This window comes from Muntiacus reevesi, chromosome 3 (genome assembly GCF_963930625.1).
Source record: "Muntiacus reevesi chromosome 3, mMunRee1.1, whole genome shotgun sequence".
Classification (NCBI taxonomy): domain Eukaryota; kingdom Metazoa; phylum Chordata; class Mammalia; order Artiodactyla; family Cervidae; genus Muntiacus; species Muntiacus reevesi.
The window spans coordinates 87,504,239-87,513,898 of record NC_089251.1 but is presented as its reverse complement, the minus strand read 5'-3'; positions in this window follow the sequence as shown (position 1 = coordinate 87,513,898).

Sequence of the window (9,660 nt, the reverse complement as noted above, 5' to 3'; positions counted from 1 at the left end):
GTCCAACCATCTCATCTTCTGTCGTCCGCTTCTCCTCCCGCCTTCAATCTTTCCCAGCATCAGGGCCTTTTCCAATGAGTCCATTCTTCGCATCAGGTGGCCAAAGTATTGGAGTTTCAGCTTCAGCATCAGTTCTTCTAATGAATATTCAGGACTGATTTCCTTTAGGATAAACTGGTCAGATCTCCTTGCAGTCCAAGGGATTCTCAAGAGTCTTCTCCAACACCACAGTTCAAAAGCATCAATTCTTTGGCACTCAGCTTTCTTTATAGTTCAACTCAAACAGCCATACATGACTACTGAAAAACCATAGCTTTGACTAGACCAGACCTTTGTTGGCAAAGTAATGTCTCTGCTTTTTAATATGCTGTCTAGGTTGGTCATAATTTTTATTGCAAGGAGCAAGCATCTTTTAATGTCATGGTTTCGGTCACCATCTGCAGTGATTTTGGAACCCAAGAAAATAAAGTCTCTCACTGTTTCTACTGTTTCCCCATATATTGGCCATGAAGTAATGGGACCAGATGCCATGATCTTAGTTTTCTGAATGTTGAGCTTTAAGCCAACTTTTTCACTCTCCTCTTTCACTTTCATCAAGAGGCTCTTTAGTTCTTCTTCACTTTCTGCCATAAGGGTGGTGTGATCTGCATATCTGAGGTTATTGATATTTCTCCTGGCAATCTTGATTCCAGCTTGTGCTTCTTCCAGCCCAGTGTTTCTCATGATGTACTCTGCATAAAAGTTAAATAAACAGGGTGACTAGAGATAGTTATACTAGAAAAATTTTCCCAAAATCATGGTGTTCAACAGCTAAATGTGTTTCCTTTTATTTCAGAAGATTTTTCTTGAATTATAATTTTTACATATTAGTTCCACTTTTCTGCTTCAATTTTTGTTTTCCTTTTGCAGGGTCTCCAATTCTATAGAAGTTGGATCTTCTTTGTTTTTCTTGTAAATACATCACTTTCTGTCTCTCTTAAGCTCACCCTACCCTTCCAGAGGACTTCCCAGGTGGTGCTAATGGTGAAGAACATGCCTGCCAATGCAAGAGACCCAAGAGAGCTGGTTCAGTCTCTCAGTTGGGAGGATCCTCTGGAGGAGGGCATGGCGACCCACTCCAGTATTCTTGCTTGGAGAATCCTATGGAGAGAGGAGCCTGGTGGGCTATGGTCCATAGGGTCACAGAGTCAGACACGACTGAAGTGACTTAGCATGCACACACCCTTCCAGAGCCTCCTAAACTTTTTTTTCTCTCTGCAGAGGTTGCTTTTCTAGGACTGCTGCATAATTATCTTTTGGGACTTCCCAATAGTGCTATTCTAAACTGGATCCTCTAGTTCCTGGATACTATATATCTTCCTCTTTCTTGGTTTATTCCCTTGTTTCGGTGAGGCATCACATTCTCTGGTAAGTTACTAATAGAATGTACATGTGTGCATGTGTGCTAAGTCACTTTATTCATGTCCAACTCTGCGACACTATGGACTGTAGCCTGCCAGGCTCCTCTGTCCATGGAAATTCTCCAGGCAAGAATACTGGAGTGTATTGCCATTTCCTCCTCCAAGGGATCTTCCAAAGCCAGGGATGGAACCCCTCTCTCCTGTGGCTCCTGCATTGCAGGTGGATTCTTTACCACTGAGACCCTGGGAAAGCCCCAAAATGTACATGGTAAGTAAAATTTTTGAGAACTTGCATATAAAATTAAATTTAAAACATTTTAACTTCAGTCTAGCTTCACACTTTGATTAAATAGAAAATTCTGTTTTCATTCAAATCTTCATTTTTCCAAATGTTGAGGTTAAGAAACAGAATAAGAGGTTAAGAATAAAATACTATTCTTATTCATTATCTCTTGCTTGTGACTGTTTATTTTTTCTGGAAAGTTTTTAGAACCATCACCTAGAGTAACACTCTAAAATTTTAAAATGATGTTTCTCATGGTTCATCATTTTCTATTGCTTGCAGGGACATTCAGTCATTTAAATCTGGACACATATTCCTCAACTGTTAAAGTTTTTCTCACATTTTAAAATAATTTCTTCTCCCTCAATTTAATTTAGAAGTTCATTTTTTGCAACTTGCATGTCAGATGTTGGACCTCATGATTTAATCCTCTAATTTCATTGGTTTTTCTATCTTGTTTTCCTTCTCTGTCTCATTGCTCTATCTCTGTGATAATTCCTCAATCTTATCCTCCAATCTTTTGACTGATTATTTTATTTTAGTTATCCTATTTTTATCTTCCAGAAGTTATTCTTGATCTCTGATTAGGCTTTTTATGTAGCACCCTGTTATTGTTTATTACTGCAACAAATTCTGGTATCTCTTTAATAATATTTATTATAGTTTCTTTGAAGTTTGACTGTGTCCCTTGCATTATCGCTTTTCCTCTAGGTCCTTTTTCGTCTCATTATTCTTGTTGTTGTTGCTTTCATGTTTTGATCTCCTTCATAGTAAGGTCTTTTTTTAAATGTCTAGTGATTCTTTTATTTCCATTTACACATAAAAAAGGCACAGTAGAAAACGTTAGTAAGAGGTCTTGAGTGCATGAGCAGGGCATGACTGTTGGAAGGCTTCCTTGTGAAGTGATTATGTAACTAGCCCACTATTTCATTGAAAACAAACCAGTATTAGTTGATATTGCCTCTGAAAATGTTAATATTTCCAGAGAGGTCTCTTCAAAACTCCTGCCTAAGAGATGCTTTCTGTAAGCCAACTTAAAAAAAAAAAGGTAATGTTGGTCTCACCATAGGAATCAAATACTCATTCTTCATTCTTCTTTCTGTTTGGCATTTCCACTCTTCCTTAAATCTTCAAGTAGAAAGAATCTCTGATTCAATTTTTCCAGAGATTAGAGCTTTTGGCTCTTGTCGGGTAGGAGGTAATCTACCAAGAGTGAAATAAGAGATCAGGGGAATAGTGGTATAAATGCTCCTTTTCCAAACTAAAAAAAAAAAAAAAAAAAAAAAAAATACCTTGTGAATTGGGCCCATGTGTAGCTACTGGGAAAATCATTCTCTGGTGACCAGTGTCTAACACTACAGTCAGGCTGGGGAAAAGCAACAGTGCTAAGACTGTAAGATAGTCACCCTAACTCCAGGAAGGATAAGAATTAAACATCATCTTATGCAGAAAAAGCCTTTGACAATTTCAACATCCATTTATGATTAAAAAAACCCTCCAGAAAGCAGGCATAGAAAGAACATACGTCAACATAATAAAAGCCATATATGATAAACCCACAGCAAACATTATCCTCAATGGTGAAAAATTGAAAGCATTTCCCCAAAAGTCAGGAATAAGACAAGGATGCCCACTCTGACCACTACTGTTCAACATAGTTTTGGAAGTTTTATCCACAGCAATCAGAGAAGAAAAAGAAATAAAAGGAATACAGATTGGAAAAGAAACAGTAAAACTCTCACTGTTTGCAGATGATATGATCCTCTACATAGAAAACCCTAAAGACTCCACCAGAAAATTACTGGAGCTAATCAATGAATATAGCAAAGTTGCAGGATATAAAATTAACACACAGAAATCTCTTGCATTCCTATACACTAACAATAAGAAAACAGAAAGAGAAATTAAGGAAACAATTCCATTCACCACTGCAACAAAAAAAATAAAATACTTAGGAGTATATCTACCTAAAGAAACAAAAGACCTATATATAAAAAACTATAAAACACTGATGAAAGAAATCAATGATGACCCAAATAGATGGAGAAATATACCATGTTCATGGATCAGAAGAATCAATAGAGTGAAGATGAGTATACTACCCAAAGCAATCTATAGGTTCAATGCAATCCCTATCAAGATACCGATGGTATTTTTCAAGAACTAGAACAAATAATTTCACAATGTGTATGGAAACACAAAAAAACCTTGAATAGCCAAAGCAATCTTGAGAAAGAAGAATGGAACTGGAGGAATCAACCTGCCTGACTTCAGACTATACTACAAAGCCACAGTCATCAAGACAGTATGGTACTGGCACAAAGACAGAAATATAGATCAACGAAACAAAATAGAAAGCCCAGAGATAAATCCACGCACCTGTGGACACCTTATCTTTGACAAAGGAGGCAAGAATATATGATGGAGAAAAGACAATCTCTTTAACAAGTGGTGCTGGGAAAATTGGCCAACCACTTGTAAAAGAATGAAACTAGAACACTTTCTAACACCATACACAAAAATAAACTCAAAATGGATTAAAGATCTAAATGTAAGACCAGAAACTATACAACTCCTAAAGGAAAATATAGGAAAAACATTTTCTGACATAAATCACAGCAGGATCCTCTATGACCCACCTCCCAGAGTAATGAAAATAAAAGCAAAAATAAACAAATGGGACCTAATTAAACTTAAAAGCTTTTGTACAATGAAGGAAATTATAAACAAGGTGAAAAGACAGTCTTCAGAATGGGAGAAAATAATAGCAAATGAAGCAACAGACACAGGATTAATCTCAGAAATATACAAGCAACTCCTGAAGCTCAATTCCAGAAAAATAAATGACCCAATCAAAAAATGGGCCAAAGAACTAAACAGACATTTCTCCAAAGAAGACATACAGATGGCTAACAAACACATGAAAAGATGCTTAACATCACTCATTATCAGAGAAATGCAAATCAAAACCACGATGAGGTACCATCTCATGCTGGTCAGAATGGCTGCTATCCAAAAGTCTACAAGCAATAAGTGCTGGAGAGGGTGTGGAGAAAAGGGAACCCTCTTACACTGTTGGTGGGAATGCAAACTAGTACCACCACTATGGAAAACAGTGTGGAGATTCCTTAAAAAACTGGAAATAGAACTGCCATACAATCCAGCAATCCCACTGCTGGGCATACACACTGAGGAAACCAGAATTGAAAGAGACACGTGTACCCCTATGTTCATTGCAGCACTGTTTACAATAGCCAGGACATGGAAGCAACCTGATGTCCATTGGCAGATGAATGAGTAAGAAAGCTGTGGTACATATACACAATACATATACACAGCTATTTAAAAAGTGCATTTGAATCAGTTCTAATGAGGTGGATGAAACTGGAGCCTATTATATAGAGTGAAGTAAGTCAGAAAGAAAAACACCAATGCAGTATATTAATGCATACATATGGAAATTAGAAAGATGGTAACGATGACCCTATATGCGAGACAGCAAAAGAGACACAGATGTAAAGAACAGACTTTTGGACTCTGTGGGAGAAGGTGAGGGTGGGTTGATTTGAGAGAATGGCATTGAAACATGTATATTATCATATGTGAAATAGATCACCAGTCCAGGTTCAATGCAAGAGACAGGGTGCTCAGGGCTGGTGCACTGGGAGGACCCTGAGGGATGGGATGGGGAGAGAAGTTGGAGGGAGGTTCAGAATGGGGAACACATGTATACCCATGGCTGATTCATGTGAATGTATGGCAAAAACTACCACAATATTGTAAAGTAATTAGCCTCCAACTAAAATAAATTTTAAAAAAAGAATTAAACATCATCTTAAAATTCCTTATCTGGTGATAAATAGAGCCTCAATAAAAATGTTTAATCAAAATAATACCATATTCTATAGTTCTGAACAGTAGATATCAAATTACTATAATTTTCAAATTTTTCTAAAATCTGATATAAATCCCCTGAATGATAAAAGGATTGAATCTCCATGGCTTTGATAACAAAGTTTGCTCTAACCATACTTTGGTTTGGTATGATAGACTTGGGGTCTATGTGGTTGCTGAGGAATACAGGAAGGAAGCAGGCACCACATGGGGCCTTTCTTCATTGAATAGGCATGTCAGGAATAATTATTTTTTTTTAGAACTAAGTCTGGCCCCTTTCAAGTTTTGACCCAGAAGCTTGAGATGGTTCCTCAAGCTATGCACTTAGCATGTGCCTTGTGCCTAGAGAGCCCAAACGCTAACAAATCCCCAAGTCACATATATTGTCCTGCAATAATGATTGAGAGGCCTTTTATAACTCTCAAAATTGGTTCTGATGACAGATCACACAGTAACTCTATGTATATCATAATGTCTTAAGAAGACAGAGTCGGAGGAAAGGGGAAAAATCCTGAGCCCCATTCCCTCCATAAGAGAGTGCTGTGGGAGAATCTATCTTTAAAGTTTCATTTTGGAGATTCTCCAAAAGAGCAGGAGAGGAGGTTGGAGAGGCAGCTGAAGTAGTAAAGTCTTTACCCTCCAGGAGTGGAGGTCAGTGTCAGAAACATCCACGGGCCCCGAGCCACTGAGAAAGTAGTCAAAGACTTTCCTGAACGAGAGTAATGATTTAATAGGAGACATCAAAGAACATAGGTTTCCCTGGTGGCTCATCTGGTAAAGAATCCACCTGCAGTGTGGGTGACCTGAGTTCGATCCCTGGGTTAGGAAGATCCCCTGAAGAAGTGAATGGCTGCCCACTCCAGTATTCTGGCCTGGAGAATTCCATGGACTGTATATAGTCCATGGGGTCACAAAGAGTGGGACACGACTGAGCGACTTTCACTTTCAACTTTCATCAAAAAACTGGTTGTCAGTGGCATGATCTCTGAATCCCACAGCCCACATAATTCCCCTTTTTTATAATGAAAGTCTAAAAAATAGAAATTCATGGAATTCTTGACTCTAAATAGATGGGCTAAATTAAACCAACACTACATGTTTGTGTACAGGATGCCTAGTGGAGTATCAGATGTCTTTAACTCTGAATTTGAGAGAGCACACAATCATATTCCTTTGGCTGAAACAGAAAATGTATTTTATCTGTCCAGTGTGGTTGTACCAATGTGAACAAATATATATAGGCATTTTGTGGGCACATGACATTCAAAAGGCTAAGGAAAGAAATGACAGAGACACAAATTACCTAAAGGTACTAGTTTATCTGGATGACAGAGTTGTATCACGGAAGACCTTGAAGAAGCCCAAATAAGAGCTTCTTAAATTTGGGGATCATTCAGAAAACACAAGCCATAAACTCTTTCCTAACAAAAGGCAATTACCTCAATCCTCAGTAAAACATACTAAATGGACAAGATTGTAATAGAGGATATGCACAGATCTTGAAAAAAATTCTCTATTTGTGTAAACTGGCTAATTCTCCCCAGTTTTAGAAGATTAGAGAAATACTTGGTATTTCAAAATAGTAAACTCCTCCAATGATATGGGCCCTTCTGTGATATAGGCAGAAACTAGGACATTCCTTAGGAAAGGCCAGCAGTTCAAGTGGCCCAAGAACAAAATAGTGGCCCAGGCCCCACAACTTTCTAACTTCGTGATGACCAGTAAGGAGAAGTGCAAAGAAACACTCACAGCATTGGACTGCTTATATTGCATTTCTAGGCCAGCAATTCCTGCCTCTGATAAGCTCTGATAAGCTTTGTTTTGAAATTATATGCCAGTTTTCAGGACAATGAAGGTAAATGAAACCAGGGAAATGGCACCTATATCTTTTAATTCTCAAATTAGAATTTCTGGAGCTAAAGTGAATAAAGTCCAAGGACTTCTCTGGTGGTCCAGTGGCCAAGATTTCATGCTCCCAATGCAGGGGGCCCAAGTTCAACTCCTGGTCAGGGAACTAGACCCACATCTAAGAGTTTGCATGCTTCAACTAAAGATCCCAAATGCCACAACTAAGACCCAGGGCAACCAAATAAACAAATAAATATTTTAAAATTCAAATTAAAATTTAAAAAATAAAACATATGTGGATAGGGTAAGTTTTCAGGTGTAAATGGAAAAGAACCAACTTACTAATGAGTTTTCTAAGGTCAGTCTAGGTGAAGCTTAGAAGAGACTCATATCAGTTCATAAAACTAACACTTCCTTACTAATTAAGATTTGAATTTGTAGGGTTTAAAATTTAGAGAGAAATAAAGCATATGACAACAACAATGCAAAAGCAGGAAGGGGTTATATCAAAGTAAGTATTCCAAGACTATTTTTTTGAGGAAGTGGTAAAAGTAATCACTTACATTAGAGTGCAATAAGTCAAAGATGTGTATTATAATTTCTATGGTAACTACTAAAAGAATAGTAAGAGAACTCATAACAAATTAATAAAGATGATGTGGTGAAATAATAATTTTTTATTAACCTGGAAGATAAGAAAGGAAATAAAGAACATACAAACAGGTAGATCAAATATAAAACAAATAGTGAAATGATAAACATAAACCCAAATTTGCCCATAATTCCATTATCTGAAAATTGACTAAATCTCCAATTAAAAGACAAAAAAAAAGATCACATTGGATTTTTAAAAAATCTACATGCTACTTATAGGAGACATTTCTTAAATATAGGGTGACAGATTGAAAGTGGAAGGTTGGAAAAAGATACATATGCAAGAACTCACTATACTTATATCAGATGCAATATACTGGGAGGCAAAAAAATATAAGTAGAGAGAAAAAAGAACACTTAACAATGAAAGCAGAGAAATTCACCAAGAAGATAGAACAATCTTAAATATATATGTATACAATAATATAGCATAAAATATATGAGGCAAAAATTTGCAGAATTAAATACAGAAGCCCACAGATTTAAAATCATAAAGAGATACTTCAACATAACTCTCTTGCTAACTGACAGAACAAGCATACAAGAAATCAGTAAGGTTATAGAAAACTCATATAACATAATTAACAAATTTAACCTCACTAATATACAGGACATTACACCCAACAATGGCATTAAACACAATTTTTTCAAGTATACATGGAACACTTGGCAAAATTGAACATTAGCTGAACTGTGAAGCAAGTATATTATTTTTCTAGGGCTGCTATAGCAAAGTATCACAAACTGGATGACTTAAACAACGGAAATTTATTATCTCACAGTTGTGGAGGCTAGAAGTCTGAGGCCAGAACAAGGTGTTGGCAGGACTGATTCCTTATGTGGTCTGTGAGGGAGAATTTGTTCCATCCCCCTCCCCGAGCTTTGGTGGTTGCTGGCCATCTTTGGTGTTTCTTGGCTTGTAGATGCATTACCCCAATCTCTGCCTTCATCTCCACATGGCATTGTGCTGTTATGTTTCTGTGTCTGTGTCCAAATTTCCCCTTTTTATAAGGACACAGTCATATTGGATTAGGGCCCCCCAGTGACTTCATACAAACTTGGCAATCTGCTAAGATGGTATTTCCAAATAAGGTCACATTTATAGGTACTGAGGATTACGACTTCAAAATCTTTGGGGTTGCACAATTCAACGCTTAACAGCAAACTTTAACAAATTTGAAAGGGGAGAAATTACTTGGCACTCTAATCAAAGTAAAATTAAACTAGAAAATCTCCAAATGCTTGAAATTTAAGCAGCAATACTTTGAATGATCCATGGGTGAAAGGCAAAACCACAAATGAAATTAGAAAGTATTTTGAGTTTCACAGTACCATCAAAACTTGCAAACATAGCTAAAGCAGAGCAAACTTAAACCAAAAGAATAAAAAGAAATTTCTAAAAATAAAACTAAACAATAATAAAATACAATCCCACAAAGGAAAACGAACAAAGCCAAAACATTTTTGAAGATATTTAATAAAATTTACAGACCTCTAGCAACTTGGGGAAAAAAGACACAAATTACCAATATCATGACTATAAAAGGAGATACCACTGAAGTTCCTACAAATATCAAAATA